Raw genomic sequence first — 16,788 nt, 5'->3', positions numbered from 1 at the left:
TAACAATGACAATAATAATGACAGTAATGCATACCTTACAATCAAATAATAAGATAAAGTATTAAACATGGTTATTGGCACATGGAAAAACTTGCAAAGTTATCAGCTTTATTATTATTAACTAAACCTTTTTATGGTTAAATGTATATATTAACTACAAAATGTGAATAATTTCAGGTGGTGTATCTATTTTGGTATGTTACTGATTAAGATCCTCCCTCATTAGAAATGGCAGTTATTGGTCGGGCGCGGTGGCTCATGCCTGTAATCCCAACACTTTGGGAGGCTGAGGCAGGCGGATCACCTGAGGTCAGGGGTTTGTGACCAGCCTGGCCCACATGGCAAAATCCTGTCTCTACTAAAAATACAAAAACTAGTGGAGCGAGGTGGTGGGCTCCTGTAATCCCAGCTACTTGGGAGGCTGAGGCAGGAGAATGGCTTGAACCCGGGAGACAGAGGTTGCAGTGAACCAAGATCGTGCCATTGCACTTTAGCTTGAAACTCCGTCTCAAAAAAAAAAAAAAAAAAAAAAAAAAGGCTATTATTGTAGAGGTCTTTAATCAGATTTAATGTATTTCATCAGGGATGTAAGACACTTTCCAGGCTCCTGTTTAAATTATTCTAACATTTTTCGACATCTTAAAAAATGGTAAGACTCTAAAACTTTGTTACACACACTGTATTAGTTTAGAAAAAAATAAGGCTTCTTTTATAGTATCTTGCTCTTTATTAATTGGCTGAACTACTTAGAACGCTTTGGGGGCACATTAAAATTCTACATAAAAGGAGTCTTAATAACTTTTTGATAATAACAAAAGTTCTGACTAAATTTAAATTGATTTTGTACCTTAGTATTAATAGCTGTACAGCTATTATATAGCTATTAATGATGATACAGCTATTATAATTACAGCTATTATAATAAATGAGGGAATTATTTTACTGGTTAAACATTATATTATCATCTGCATAAAATGGTAATTTTTTGCTGCTTGAAAATACTTTATTAGCATAGCCATACTGTGTGTTTATGTTAGCTGAGAATACCTTCCCAATAGAGTGTAATATTTCCTTTAAAATAGCAGGAAATATTAATACTTTCCAGTGAAAAGATAAATGAGTACTTAAAATACCTTTAGAAGTACTTTAGGGGTGTGGAGTCTGGGTTTGAAAAGAAATTTTTACAAATCTGTAATTGAATAAGGTAATCCCATTATTCTACTTAACTTCTTAGCTTGCTGAGTGGTATCTGTGTATCAGAAATTGTTAGTTCATAGCGACCATTTTAATCCTGTGGTGATACTTTTAATTCACTTACAAATGACTCTCTGTGTGAAAGGTCATAGGAGCTCTGTCCTTTACGGTCAGCGATGGCTCCACTGCGTGTGAGGGATTTGGTTTTTGGCCACGGGGACTTTGCTCGGAGGACTAATGGAACTTTTATAAAGCCAGCACGGTCCCCACCGTTTGTTCTTAGGGGAGATTTTATAATCAAGCTTTAATGACAGAAACGTCTATGGTTGGTACATTCAAGGACATCGTTCCCAGCTCTGTGAGTAAAAGATATGATCACCTCATATAAAGTAGGAAGGGAGATGAGGAGCGTGAACCTGAACTGTGCATCTGGGAGCAGTTCAGGCACGGTGCTCTGTGAAATATGGTAGTAAAACCCAACTCTCCTGAAGCTTTATTGTCTGGCGGGTTAGTAACGGCCTGGTTTATTTCAGTACGCAGGGCATTCAGTTGCCCTCCTCGCCCCCACCTCTGCCCTGGCTAAAGAGCTTTACTTCCTTGAAAGCTCTTTCTGAACCCTCCAGTCCCTTGTTTATGATAGGCACCTCTTCCTCATCCTGCTGACAAATGCCGCACCTGCTTGCTTCGTCAGTTCAAGAGCTTCAGTGCTGTTGACATTTTGAGTCATTCTATTTTGATGACTGTAGGCAACGTATTTCCAGATTGATACCTCATCCATATGTCTCTCCCTCACACAAAAATGAAAATATACCTTGTTCTTTCGTTTTGCCATTCACTTTTATATGACACTTACAAAGGTCAACATCCAAAAGGATTATTGCCTTGTGTAATATAGTTGTGCAGTAGTGATGGGGAAACATATCTTGTCTTGGGATTTTATAAAATGTTCTTAGGAGAGCAACAGTGAATTGAGGTGGATGAAACAGAGTCCTGGATTAGAGTGTCCTGCTACTCAAACTGCAGGCCCTGGACCAGCAGCTTCACCATCTTTTCACATCCCATTAGAAATGCAGGCTCTCAGGCACCATCCCAGACCTCCTGCATCAGAGTGCTCCTTGCAGGCCCCTGGAAGGTTTGTGTGCACGCTGAAGTTTGAGATGTGCTGCACAGCTGGCTGACGCACGTAAAGTTGTTTCTAGAAATGTCACATCTGATGAAAGACTTTACAACATAATAAACTAACACTCATGTTCTCATCTCCATCGTGGGCTGGAACATCATAAACCATAATGTTTGTTGAATGAATAAACAAAAGACCTGGGCTGCTCTTTGGCAACAGCTGTTGGTCTCCTAGATGGTCTTGTAATATTTTGGGGGTGAGAGTTATGTGGAGTCATATATAAGGTCCTAGAGTCTTTTTCCTTTTCTCTTTCTTTTGGCTTCATTTCTGTTCTGGATTCCTCCCATGAATATGATTTCTTTTTGTTTCTTTTTGGCTGTGAATACAACATATTTTTTAATTGACAAGTAAAAATTGTACATTATTTATGGTGTAAAACATGATATCTTGATATGTGTATACATTGTGAAAGGGCTAAATTAAGCTATTTAACATGTGCATGACCTCACATATTTATCATTTATTTTGTGGTGTGAACACTTAAAAGCTACTCTCTTAGGAACACTAAAAAGTAATCAGTATACTATTATTAACTGCAGTTACTATGATATGTAATAGATCTTTTGAATGTATTCCTCCTGTCTACTTGAAATTTTGTGTCCTTTGACCAACATCTCCCCAGTCCCTCCACCCCACTAAGTACAGCATATTTCTAAAGGCCGTACTCTTTGGAAAAATATTCCTTAAATACAAGGAGGTGGGTGCTCTTTGGCAGCCCATGAGGGGATCCTGCCACACCAGCTGTCCCCTCCACTGGGCCAAGCAGTGGGGAACTGGGAGCCTGAGGGGCAGAGGCTGCTCTGCGTCCAACAATACAGCTCTGGGAGCCATGGATCCTGGATGTAGAGCTGCAGCATTGAGTGGGAAATGCAAGGAAAGTCTCACTATTCTATCAAAGTGAATGTCAGGGAGCACACACCAACTCTGTCTTATTTATAACAAAATTCTGACCACAGACTCTTTGGGGATAATTTAAAAATCTGGACATATGTGGGAATATGATGTACATCCTAACATTGGTTGAAGGACTCTTGTGATGACGTTGGGCCCTCCTGGATGCCCCAGGAAAATCCCCTCATCTGAAGGCCTGTTGATTAGCAGCCTTGATTCCCCTTTGCCATGCAAGGCAACGCAGTCTTCATTTCCAGGGATGAAGATGCGGACTTCTTTAGGAGGCTGTTACTCTGCCCAACACAAACAGATGTGCAGAAAAGGTCTCCAAGTCTTAGCAAATTTTTAGACACTTTAGATACTTTCCTTCAGTGTCTTAAGAAGTTGAACCTTATTTGCATGTATTTCAACTCAAAGTCAACCATATCATCCTGATGGAAGTCAAGTGGAAGAACTGCGTTTTATCTCTTTCTGCGTGTTTGATTTTGGGATCTCCAAAGTGAAAAATAAAACAAAAAAAAAACTTTAACTTTTTTAAGGGGAGTGGATGACAATTTATTTCATGTGAACTAAGATGCCTAGTAAGCTGCATTTTCTCATGTGAACTACAGGGTGCAGTTTGATTGGGGGGGGTTGCAGTTAGAAGAGAATAGACTTTCCTAGTATTTAGCATGATTTAGGATAATGTCAATCTCATTCACCCCTGTATTTTTATGCCTTTGGCCCCAGGACTCCAGGAAATCTTAGGTTTTCAGTTGTGCCCATTTTAAACTCAGGAAAGAGGCATAGAAACTCAGTTCTTTTGTGAAGCATTTCTCGGAACTCTCCCTTCTCATTGTTGTTAAGGTTCATTGCAGGCACTTCGCAGTTTTTTATTTCTCACTGCACAATTAAGACGAGTTTGGTGATGATAGGGAGGTATATTTGAACTTTGGAAGTAGGTGGAGAACAAACAGCACTCCTATTCCTTGTGTAGAAAGCACTAGAGTGTGTCTTAAGGAAAGTGGGTCATGTTTTCTAGCAGTTTTGTGGAGTGAGGGGCAAGGGGACAGATAACAAAGCGAGTGGAGAAATTTTTATTTTTTATTTGAGAATGAGTGCAAATCATCCATCTCTTCTGCACTGAGATACAAATGAAATCATACCCAGGTGATATTGCAGGCCACTGATACATGATGAAAACACTGTAAGTAGACTTTTTGGAACATTAAAATGTGGCTCTTCTCCACTTTGTCCATGTGGTCATAGAGCCACATCTTGTCTCTGAGTTTCCTGCACTGGCTCCAGGCCCACAGTAGGGGAGGACCAGAAGGAAGACTGAGTAGTTCTCTGTTTATTCATATGAGTCAGGAACAAATATAAGCTTCAGGGCACATCAAACGTACACCAATGAAATGTGCCAGGGCTTGAAGAATTGTTGGTCTGGTATCGATGGTAATAGTTCTGTGCTTTAGCTTTATAACGACTTTGAAAGAATTTCAGTGTTGGAATAATGTTGTAACTCTTTCTTAGAGTTGAGGCTCACAGTCTGGCTGAATAGGTACACTGTAACTGTGCACCAAAAGATGGCATTGAACTTCAAAGCAAATTTGCATTATTAACTTGCCTTTGCTTTTAGTCAGTATACATATGAAGAAATAAGACTTTGAATCTAGGAAGCCCTACAATCTTGTGTGTAAAATAACCCAACTTCATGCTATTTAACACTTTACAGCAAAATTAATACAGGGTTAAAGGCAAAGCAATGTAACTTACAGAAAACAGCAGTGGTAAAACATTATTTGGCAAATTATTTAAAATGCTCCTAATGCCAATATCAAAGGGTGAGAAAACTTAATAGGCGTGGGAAGAGAAGAGCAATTAAAGGTGTCAAAAGATCCATAAAAATGAGTAACATCCAAATAACTAAAATAGAACTAGGAAAGAGATGACATGGGAAAGAAGAGATGACAGCTCAGAGCAGTGGCCCCCGAGCACCCTTTGTGTGGCCGCGAGGAGTGGCCTTGGGCTGGCCTCAAGCCCAGCAGAGGGTGAAGCGATGGTGCTGAAAGAGTGAGCTGAGCTGTCTTTAGACCTCAGGCCTCGGACCTCAGCCCAGTGCTCCGTCACTGTACATAGGGTAGAAGCCATCAGGCAGATCTGTGGAACTGGGGACTCCATAAAATTCAAAACTTGTATGGAGGCAGGATTCTGAGGTGGCCCCCAAGATCTGCGAACCCTGCTGTATGTGCCCTGCAGGATCCTGGGACTGTGAGCAGGATGGAGCTTACCTCCACGGTGAGGTTTTGTTGTGTGGTACAGTTGGTTTAGGAAGGGAGCTTATTCCCAGTGGCCTGACCGAATGTCCTGAGCCCTTGAGATCTAGGTCTAGAGGTTGGGAAGGAACATGTCAGAGAACCCCAGCAGGAGAGGAGTTAGATGTAAGAGAGTTTTCTATAGTTGACTTTGAGGATGGGGTCCACATGGTAAGGACTGAGAATGGCCTCTTGGGGCTCAGAGCAGTCTGGTGCCAGCCAGCAAGAGAAGTGGGACTCAGTCCTACAGCTACAGGAGTGAATCCTGCCACAGCCTGGATGGGCATGGAAGAGGTTTCCAGCCCCAGATGACTGTAGATCTGCCAAAGCCTTGATTTTGGACTTGCGAAACCCTAAGCAGAGAACCCAGCCACTTTGCAGGTGAACTTCTGACTTAAAGAACTGTGAGTGTGACAGATTGGATTAAGAACATGTGGCACATATATACCATGGAATACTATGCAGCCATAAAAAATGATGAGTTCGTGTCCTTTGTAGGGACATGGATGAAGCTGGAAACCATCATTCTCAGCAAACTATCGCAAGAACAGAAAACCAAACACCACATGTTCTCACTCATAGGTGGGAACTGAACAATGAGATCACTTGGACACAGGAAGGGGAACATCACACATCGGGGCCTATTGTGGGTAGGGGGGAGCAGGGAGGGATAGCATTAGGAGATATACCTAATTTAAATGATGAGTTAATGGGTGCAGCACACCAACATGGCACATGTATACATATGTAACAAACCTGCACGTTGTGCACATGTACCCTAGAACTTAAAGTATAAAAAAAAAAAAAAAAAAGAACTGTGAGCTACTTGGGAGGCGAGGTGGGAGGATCACTTGAGGCCCAAGTTTGAGATTAGTCTGGACAACATAGTGAGACCCTCTCTCCCCCCCAAAAATTTTTGAAAATAGCTGAGTGTGGTGGCATGTGCCTGTACTCTCAGCTATTCAGGAGACTGAGGTAGGAGGATCGATTGAGCTCAGAAGGTTGAGGCTGCAATGAGCTGTGACTGGGCACTGCACTCTAGCCTGGGCGACAGAGCAAGACCTTATCTTTAAAAAAAGAAAGAAAAGAAGAAAAAATAAAAGAGGCTAGGTGTGGTGACTCACACCTGTAATCCCAGCATTTTGGGAGGCCAACGTGGGCAGATCACTTTAGTCCAGGAGTTTCAGATGAGCCTGGGCAACATGGCAAAACCCTGTCTCTACTAAAAATACAAAAATTAACTGAGAGTGGTAGCCTGTGCCTGTGGTCCCAGCTACTTAGGAGGCTGAGGTGGGAGGATCACCTGTGCCTAGGAGGTCAAGGCTGCAGTGAGCCGAGATGAACCAGTCTATCTTGGATACTGAGGGATGACTGTAATTCCTGTAATTCATAAAATATTTTAAGTTAAAATTATAGATTTTAATTTTGTATTAGGAATCCCCAGAAGACATGCCATTATAAAGGATGCCTGACTGGGCATGGTGGCTCATGCCTGTAATCCCAGTACTTTGGGGGGCCGAGGTGGGCCGATCACCTGAGGTCAGGAGTTCGAGACCAGCCTGGCCAACATGGTGAAACCCCATCTCTACTAAAAGCCAGATGTGGTGGCACATGCCTGTAATCCCAGCTACTCAGGAGGCTGAGGCAGGAGAACTGCTTGTACACAGGAGGTGGAGGTTGCAGTGAGCCGAGATCGTGCCATTGCACTCCAGCCTGCGTGACAAGAGTGACACTCTGTCTCAAAAATAAATAAACAAGTAAATAAATAAATAAAATTAAAAAGGAAGTCCTTGAAATAGATGTAGTCATATTCTCTACATAAAGATGCCATCTAATTCATCCTGACATTCTTAACCTGGTAGACACTGTCACCAAATATAAAGGGTATGGGCTGGAGTTTTAGGTCAATTTGGCCTTAAAACTTGGGAAATGAGGAAAACCGGTTAGGCTTATTCACACAGTCATTCTTCAATGACCACTGCTGAGTGAAGCAGGATTTTGTACAACCACTGCACTGAGGCTGAGGTGCCCTGCAATGCAGCTTACTGAGGGCTTTGCTGTACATAGAGAAGCTTTCGTATCCCTGAGAAATGCCCACTCTATCAATAATAATGACAGTTGATGGCTTAGCCTGAATAAATTAGTTCCAAGAGAGCATGTGATATATCTTTCTGGGTTTAGCCCCACACCCTCACACTGCTCATCAGAGATATTTCCCTGATACATATGGGAGAGGCTAAGTGATTGAACCACCAGTGAATGGAGCTATATAGATACATCACCCGTCTGGATCTTTCGAGCCAATGGTGGAATAGTTTTCTTTTAATTCCTGTTCAGAGTGACTTTGGCTCATTTCTTCTTTTCACTCGTCCAGGGTGAAAAGACAGAGAGAGTACTTGCAGTTTCCACTCACTAGTAGACAGGCATAATAATAATCAAAGAACATGAAGCTGAAGCCAAAACCTTTGCCAGACGAAGAGAAACAAATTGCACCGAAAAATCATCCCAGACTTCCTGGCGGTTGCAGTGGCAGCTCTTGTTATTGTATTTCTCAGCCCCATCTTTCTGTTTTTCTTATGGCAAATGTCACATTGTTGACTTTCCATCGTGTAATGTCAAAAAGAATGATCATTAAGCAACCTTTTGAAAAAACAAACATCTTTACTTGGTCTATGAAAGATCTGGAATAAAGAAATTTCTGAAAATGTTTCCTGCGTATTTTAATGGAGTGGGCACTTGAAAAGGCGATGTTATTCTGAAAGCACTAGTTGATTGTTAGAAACTGGTTGCATTACTTTGTGTCAAAATCATGCACAATGAAGGTAGATGGTTTTCCTATTATTTTAAGGGTAGAAAAAATATTTTATGAATGACTAAGGAGTGTGACAGAAACTACAGAAGGGGCATGGTAGGGGTCACTCTGAGCCTCAGGGCTTACAACCCCTGCCTACATACACCACCCTGGAGTGTCAGAAAGTGTGGTCTTTTAAAAACAAAATTAATTGATTATATTTCATTGACAGATACAAACGTGGCTTCTTGCCCAATTCCAATGTTTATGTATTTTCTTTCATAATAAATATGCTTGTATCACTGACAAGCTAGGAAGCAAGATGTCACTAGGTCTACCCACTTCCCACCTCACCCCACCTCACTTGTGAATAGTGAAAACCTATGGGAAGGCTTTTCCCGATTTCCTCCTTCTCCAGTTAATACTGGTGCCATTGTTTTTATCCAGCTAGCTATGCTCGTCTTTCCTTTCTTCCTGACTGTGGGAGAGCAGAAAATGTAGACCTGGCTCCAGAGACGACTCTGTGAATTTTCTTGCATTTTCACCTAAATAATCCAAGAAGCAGGCCGATGTGGTGGCTCATGCCTGTAATCCCAGCACTTTGAGAGACCAAGGTGGGCAGATCACTTGATGACAGGAATTTGAGACCAGCCTGGTCAACATAGTGAAACCCCATCTCTACTGCAAATACAAAAAATTAGCTGAGTGTGGTGGTGCGTGCCTGTAATTCCACCTACCTGGGAGGCTGAGGCAGGAGAATCACTTGAACCTGGGAGGCAGAGGTTGCAGTGAGCTGAGATCGTGACACTGCACTCCAACCTGGGCAACAGAGGGAGACTCTGTCTCAAAAATAATAATTAATAATAATAATAATAATCCAAGAAGCAGTGGGGACATCGGTGAAGAATCCCATCCACTACATTTCTGTTCACTAGTGCCTCTTGAGATATGAGTTAACTAGGTGAAGACGGCTTCAAGGAGTGTTCTCTGTGAAGAATAGACAAGACGGGCAGCAGAGGAGGGGAGATGATGGGACAAGAGGGGAGACGGATGGGGGCCACACAGGCTGACCTTGTAGGCCACGTGGAGATTATTGCTTCTATTCTAACAGCGCTGGGAAGCCTCTGAAGTATGTAATCGGAGGGCGAAGGGAGGTGCTTACAGAGGACACCTTGTTGGCTGCAGTATGGAGAATGGATTAAAGGAGGGAACAGAGAGGATATCCAATCAGGAGGACGTTCGAAGGTCCCGGCAAGAGGTGGTACAGGTTGAGCACCCCTAATGCAAAAATCTGAAATCTGAAATGCTCCAAGATCCAAAACTTTTTGAGTGCTGACATGACACCACAGGTAGAAAACTTCAAATGTAAGTACTTCACACAAACTCATTCATGTGCAAAATTACCAGAAATATTGTGTAAGATCACCTTCAGGCTAAGTGAATAAAGCATATTTGAAACATACATGAAATCCGTGCTTTGACTTGTGTTTCATCTCCAAGATATCTTATTATGTGTATGCAAAATGTTCCAAAATACTAAAGTATCTGAAACTTGAAACTTTTCTTGTCCCAACCATTTTGGATAAGGGATAATTCACTTGTATTCCCTTGGGTTTGGGAGGAGGTGGAACAGAGAGGACTGGTGGTGGATCGTCTGAGGCAGGTGAGAGGGAGGGAGATGTCTAGGAAGATTCCTGGATCTTGGGGTGGTTATGCTATTCTCTGGAACCTAGAACCTTGGAAAAGAATATTTACTTATTTAAAATTTTACTTTATTTCAGATAGAGAGCTTGCATTCCATTTTGGACGTATTAAGTTTAGGGTTCATTTTAGAAAATCAAGGGATGTCCTGAAGTCATAAGATAGCTAATTTCTCTATCATCTGGTGGGAAAAAATTGAGAAAACAAGGTAAAATTCTAGAAATACAATTCTATAGTGTTAAGGCAAAAATCAGAGAAATTTCCAATTCAATTTTCAAGACACTCTTTCATATACTGTAATTTTGTTATTTTTCCAACAAATTGTGGCAACATTTACATTTTCATGATGACTTCTGAGACAAGAAAAGGGACGGTGGTGACAGAAGGTGGGTGGAGCAAGCTTGGAGGTAGCTCTGTGGGTTGGCATGAATGGGCAGTTGGTGAAGGGTTCCTTCTGAGTCATTGGATTTGCTGAGAGAAATGAGCAAGGTGGAGCAGGTGAGCTGGTTCGATCCAATCCTTAGAACCATAACTGCCAACGGAGAGAAAATACAGAGGTAGCTTTAAGGAAAACGTATTTTTTTTTCACATTTCCCTTTGGGAAGACATACCATTTAGCCTGATTTTTGAGCAGAGAGATACAAAAAGCCCCATAGTCCCTCTTAAACCTCAATCCTTGGAAACATACTTTATCAGATCCTTAAAATGAGGCAAATATTTTCCTATAAGAATGTCCTGTAGACCATAAGAAGGAAACTAAATAAAAGTTCAGTATCTGTCTGGATATCCTTGTACACATTTAAATTTTCTAGTGGTGTCATTGCATGATCCAGATTTCTACAAGGAAGAGTGATCTTTCTATGGAAATTTCAAAGGTGAGTTATACATGTGAGTGCTTTCCTTTTCAGCCAAAACACATACTATTAAGAACAATTGTAAATCAGGTGAAATAATTTTTTTCCTTCACATTTTAAACCATACTATCAGGGGAGAATTAGGAAACAGAATTTGCCAAATGTGACATTTTTTAGTGAAAATTTATTTATTTATGTCTTTATATTAAATTAGAAAATGAAGGCAACAAATCGAGATAAGCTAAATGTTGCTGGCTAAGGTGTGGAAGAAAGATTCAAATTATTTCAACTAAACAGGATTCTGTGGCATCAAATATCCTGCAGAGAATATAAAACAAAGTTTTAAATGTACAGCATATGTCCGTTCTCAGGGCCATCAAACTGCATTTTTATTACCTGGTCTGAGAGAGCAAAGGGCCTCTCCTGCAATATCTGAGTGCTGCCCTGTAGCTGACAAGGGTCTCTCCGGGGATAGGGCTGACCCACTCCCCCAAAACAATTCTCTTTTACAGAAGTGGAGCCCCCTGGCTTTTCTGAGACCTTGCAGAAACTTGTCTATTTCTTCTGCTAAAGGCAATAAACTTGTGCAATTATTAATACTGAATATATGTAGAAGTAAGATATTCTGTTTGGTGTGGCCCAGTTTCAGTAGCAAGAGAGTCATACTTTCCTGGGACTGAAAGATTCACATATTGTACATAATAGTTTTTAATGAAAGTCGGCACAATTTCAAAGTTTATCAAACTTAAAGAAAGAACTAGAGAAGTATGTTCCTCTTTTTCTTTTCTAGAACTTATGTTTCTTATTTTCAGGTTTCCTTTGTCTCCTCCCTGGCTTCACCCCCACCCCAGTTTTCTTTCTCTGACTTTACTTTGGCATTGCCTATTTCTATCATTTGCTCCTTTCAAGAATCCTATTGTTCTCAGAGTTCTTTTCTTTCTTTTCCTTCACCACATTTTTTTCTGTCTCCTTTCAACTGAAACTACAACTTATTGGTTCAGCCCACTGGCTTCCTAGGTAAGAAAATGTGTTTGACTCATTGGCTAAATATAGGTGCCCCTGCTGAGCTGGTTGCTTTCTTTAAAGAATTCTCAGTGGTGTTCTCTCAGCTGCTTGTCTTTTCTATTTAACCTCTTTTTTTTTTTTTTTTTTTAAATAGAAAATGCTATGCAGGTCTTATTTGGTAGAATGATTAGTTATATAAGAAAATGCAGAAAACTATCCCTCGAGAAACACTTAGGATAACCTAGTTGAAGAATTTCCTCTTTAATACCTCAAATATGTATCTCACTTTACAGCTCATCAATGGCTCAAAGCAAAGTTGGGTCTCTCCTCTGGCCCAGAAAGGTAGACATCAACTTGATGGATGAGAAATTGGGCTCCAGAGTCCGACAGGCTTAGGTCTGAATCCCGCCTCAGTTCATGTTGTTCTACATTTGTGGCAATTGATTCAACGTCCCCAAGAGCCAGTATGCTCAGCTGCAAAATGGAGGTAGTAATAAGGTCCTCTAGGGTTATTGAATGATAGTTCTATGTGCCTTGTGCATAGGCAGGACCCACTGGAATTTTTTTTTTCTTTGACAGAGTCTCGCTCTGTTGCCCAGGCTAGAGTGCAGTGGCACAATCTCAGCTCACTGCTACCTCTGCCTCCCAGGATCAAGCAATTCTCCTGCCTCAGCCTCCTGAGTAGTTGGGATTACAAGCACTAGCTAATTTTTGTATTTTTAGTAGAGACGGGATTTCACCATGTTGGTCAAGCTGGTCTCGAATTCCTGACCTTGTGATCCCACCACCTCGGCCTCCCATAGTGCTGGGATTACAGGCTTGAGTCACCGTGCCTGGTCTGAATTTTAATTAAAAAAAAAAAAAAGCTACTTTGGATGCTCTTGGGAAAGTGCAAGTAGTATCGTTAACATGCCTTCTATAGCAATAAGAATGAATGAGTTCTAGGTCCAAGTGAATATGCTTCCATTATAAAAGAATTCTCTTCTCTTAAATTGAATGTGGAAAGAAACAATGACCAAGGTTTAGGCACTTCAAGATATTTCTTAGAGAAAATGTTGTGATCATAGTTCTTAGAAATGATAAAAAAGAAAAACATACATCAATACAGTATAAGTAGGACCATGCTCAAAAATTAAGACCCATCAATCAAATATTTCTACCCAAATATTACAAATATTATTTATCCAAAATAGTAATTTGATTTTAATTACTGTTTAGATTGTTTAGTATAATATTTGATATATAACTGATAACAATGAGTAGTTATACTTACAATGGCCAATGTAACTCATTTGGTTATATTTATTTTATATATTTGTTTTATATATGTATATATACATACACACTCACATAAATATATATTTGTTTTATATGTGTATATATGCATACACACTCACATCAATATATATTTACATACACTTTTTCACACAGAATTATTTGACAAAATTGCTTGACTTTTTAAAAATAATTCTGTGATGATGGCAGAATGTGAGGAGTCCTTCCTTCTCTCCCCAAAACCCCCAAAACATTTACTGAGGGCTTGCTAAATGGGAAAATTTGGCTCCAATTATCTATTATTATAGGTAATTGAATTGACCACCTTAAGCCAACTGCTCACCCACTACATAAAATCATGATCCCCAAACTGGTGTTTCCCAGTGGGGCTTTGCACTTTGAGATGCACATGAAGGACCTGTTTAAAAAGAAAAGTTTCAGTAATTACAACAATATGTGATAGTTCACTTGTTCATTCATTCAGTCATTACATTTATTCTGTGACTATGATTTTTCAGCCATATTTCTAGTTTTTACATAGGTAGATGTTAATGTCCTACCTAAAGCCGTGTCTTCCCTGAGTTTTCTCCCTCTTCGCTTCTCATTGCAGAGACAGGCTGGTTGTGTCAAGTCTTGGTTATTTGTGTATGTGTGCATAGGCCCATACAATGCTCTGGAAATGACCTCTTAAAAAATAAATTTTGTATTTATATGGACCTTAAGATAATTTAGGAGATATATATGTGTGCATAGATATATGCATATGTTAATATATGTGTATATTATATAACAAATATTATTCATAAATACAGATAAACATATATGTGAATAAATACATAAAGGACATGAACACATATTTGTTTATATCTATATCAGAGCTTCAAGTGGAGGTGGGTTGACAAGATGTACAGTGTGCTAATTGAACCTACCTCTTCCATTTGAAGGTGTGGCTCCTCAGATGGCTCGGCAAACAAGAGGTTAAGGGAGGAGGAGGAGCAGACAAAGTCAATAAAGTCAGTTAATTGCAGGAAGCAGTTGCACAGCAACTGCAGCCAGGGAAACTGTTCTCTAGGAGCAGCCAATCACACAGGGGACCGAGTTCACCAGGAAGTGCTTGCCTCCGCCTGCCCCTTCCTCTGTGCCTTGGCTCTCCACTGTCTGTATGTCTTTCCATCTCTCTGTCTCTGTGGCTTTCTTTTTCTGTGCCTCTTAGGCGCTCCCTCTTGGTCTCTGCTTCTTTGCCTTTTTTGTCTATGGGCTTGCTAAGATGTACACACACGAGGTTTATAGAGGCAGACAAGGAGCCCTTTTCTAGCTTGTCCTCTTCAGTTCTTTGCCCATTGCCCAGACACAGTGTTTACGTAAGGTAAAGGCAGGCTGTGCACTTCCTGCCCACGCCATCACCTGCCAGGTAAGCACAGGGCATGCCCAAAGCCGGTCATCTCCACATGTTGGATGTGACGTCATAATGTGTGGACGCTGTATTGTATCAGCATAAACTCCAACGTAGCCATCAAAGTAACTTGACTTATGATAGAGAATGACCTGGATGCCATATATTCTATCAAAAGATTCCTGGGCCCACCATTTATTTTTCCTTTATCCCCTGTAATGAATTTTAGATTAGCTACTCTTTGAAAAAGGACATTTGCTATCAGAGTTCTGGTTAGGCTTTTAATTTTTATGAAAGAGGTGTATTGGCCTACAGCCTAGAAGAGTCTTATTATTTTTTGTCTGTCAAAGCTGGGACTGGCAGGGGATTTCCCAGTATTAATTAATTAACTCCAGGCTCTTTTGGCAAAATGCCTTGAAAGGGATGGCCTGTCCTGAGTGACCCTCTCGTGTACTTTGTGCCAGTGATCATTAAACTCGCAAAATTGTCTCACCTGGTTCCTCAGGACATTAAATGAAGATAAGAATAATAAACTCTCATATTAACATAAAGGAAATATTAATCTACTAGACACGTAAAGAAAACGGTGTAAAATTCCTTCTGCATCCTAGGGCAAATGAATATCTTAAGATCATTTTTAATGTTTTTTTGCCCAAGGTTCAATAAGAGTCCTGAGATATTCAGGGCTCTGTCACACTCAGTCATTTATAAAACATGTAAACATGCAAGACAAAGGGCCCTTGGAGCCCACCGTGGCACTCCATAACACAACAGAAACATTCACAAGCCAACCCACTATTAGCTAGGAAAACAGATGGCTGATCCTTTTGGATATAGAGAAGGGTAGGTAGTGATATTTTGCAACCTCTTTAACCTTCTGGAGAAGCACTAATAGAAATTGGGTTTGGGTTCAACCTTTCCTGGTTTCTTTCTTTCCTTTCTTCCTTTCTTTCTTTCTCTCTCTCTCTCTCTCTCTTTCTTTCCTTCTTTCTTTCTTTCTCTCTCTCTCTCTCTCCTTCCTTCCTTCCTTCCTTCCTTCCTTCCCTCCTTCCCTCCTTCCCTCCCTCCCTCCCTCCCTCTTTCTTTCCTTCCTTCCTTCCTTCCTTCCTTCCTTCCTTCCTTCCTTCCTTCCTTTCTTTCTTTCTTTCTAGACAGAGACTCACTCTGTGGCCCAAGCTGGAGTGCAGATGCAGTGGTGCGATCTCGGCTCACTGCAACCTCTGCTTCCCAGGTTCAAGCAATTCTCCTGCCTCAGCCTCCTGAGTAGCTAGGATAACAGGCACCTACCACAACACCCGGCTAATTTTTATATTTTTATAGGGACGGGGTTTCACAATGTTGGCCAGGTTGCTCTTGAACTCCTGACCTCAGTTAATCCATCTGCCTCGGCCTCCCAAAGTGCTGGGATTACAAGCATGAGCCACCATGCCTGGCCTCCTGGTTTCTTTAGAGACTTCAGGATTTCACAAACAACGAACATGTTCTGAGAGGATCCTGTGCTGTCATGAACGTGCAGTTTGGGATCTGCTGGAGGCTGTCTCCATGAAGCCTGCACTCACAGGAAGTAAGAAATCTCCCAACACCTGTAACTCAAAGGGCAGTGCCAATCTTTTTTTACCATTCCCCACACATGGAAACACACACACACAGAAACACACACACACGCACAGAAATACATACATAGGAATACACACCCAGAAATGCACACAGAAAAACAAATGCAGAAACACAAACACAAACACACACAAATATACACAGTATTCCTCTAAAAAGTTTCTCCTGTTTTTTAGTCATTGGAATATGCTGAGTGACAGAAAGCAGAATTAATACCAAATTTTAAAATGAACTGAAATAAATGAATCATCAGGGCATAAAAGGTGATGTTAGAGAACCATGGAAATACGGCTGGGGAAAGTTGTGTTTTATGAATCAGTCACATTACCAAGTTTCAATGTGAATTACCTGAGGGCTGGGGGAGAGCCAGCACTCCCTACCCCAGCAGACAGAAACTTCCCCTGTTTATCGGCAGTGGGCCTGGCACACTTTCATCCATATGCAGTCCACTTGCTGAAAAATGCTGGTATTTTTTTATTGGAAAAATTAAACTGTAAGTTATCCCTGAAAGGCTTGCATCTTTATGATAATTTTCTAAATTATTATCATTTTTACAAACATGTGAAGTCACACATGCCTAGGATAATGCTGTATAC

At 40.8% G+C, this 16,788-nt stretch overlaps 2 long non-coding RNA genes across 2 annotated transcripts in view; one reads left to right on the top strand and one right to left on the bottom strand.

Moving 5' to 3' along the window:
* LOC117079607 overlaps nt 1-16,788 on the top strand; it is a 196,536-nt gene that overhangs the window by 69,397 nt on the left and 110,351 nt on the right. The gene's annotated exons all lie outside the window — the stretch shown is intronic.
* LOC117079609 lies at nt 10,333-14,623 on the bottom strand. The gene is made up of 2 exons (XR_004435512.1): nt 14,115-14,623; nt 10,333-10,583 (listed from the first exon to the last, which is right to left on the bottom strand). It is a non-coding gene; the product is annotated as an uncharacterized LOC117079609 (long non-coding RNA).

Source organism: Trachypithecus francoisi, unplaced genomic scaffold (assembly GCF_009764315.1).
Source record: "Trachypithecus francoisi isolate TF-2019V2 unplaced genomic scaffold, Tfra_2.0 Lachesis_group7, whole genome shotgun sequence".
Classification (NCBI taxonomy): Eukaryota; Metazoa; Chordata; class Mammalia; order Primates; family Cercopithecidae; genus Trachypithecus; species Trachypithecus francoisi.
This window is presented reverse-complemented; position numbering and strand designations above follow the sequence as displayed.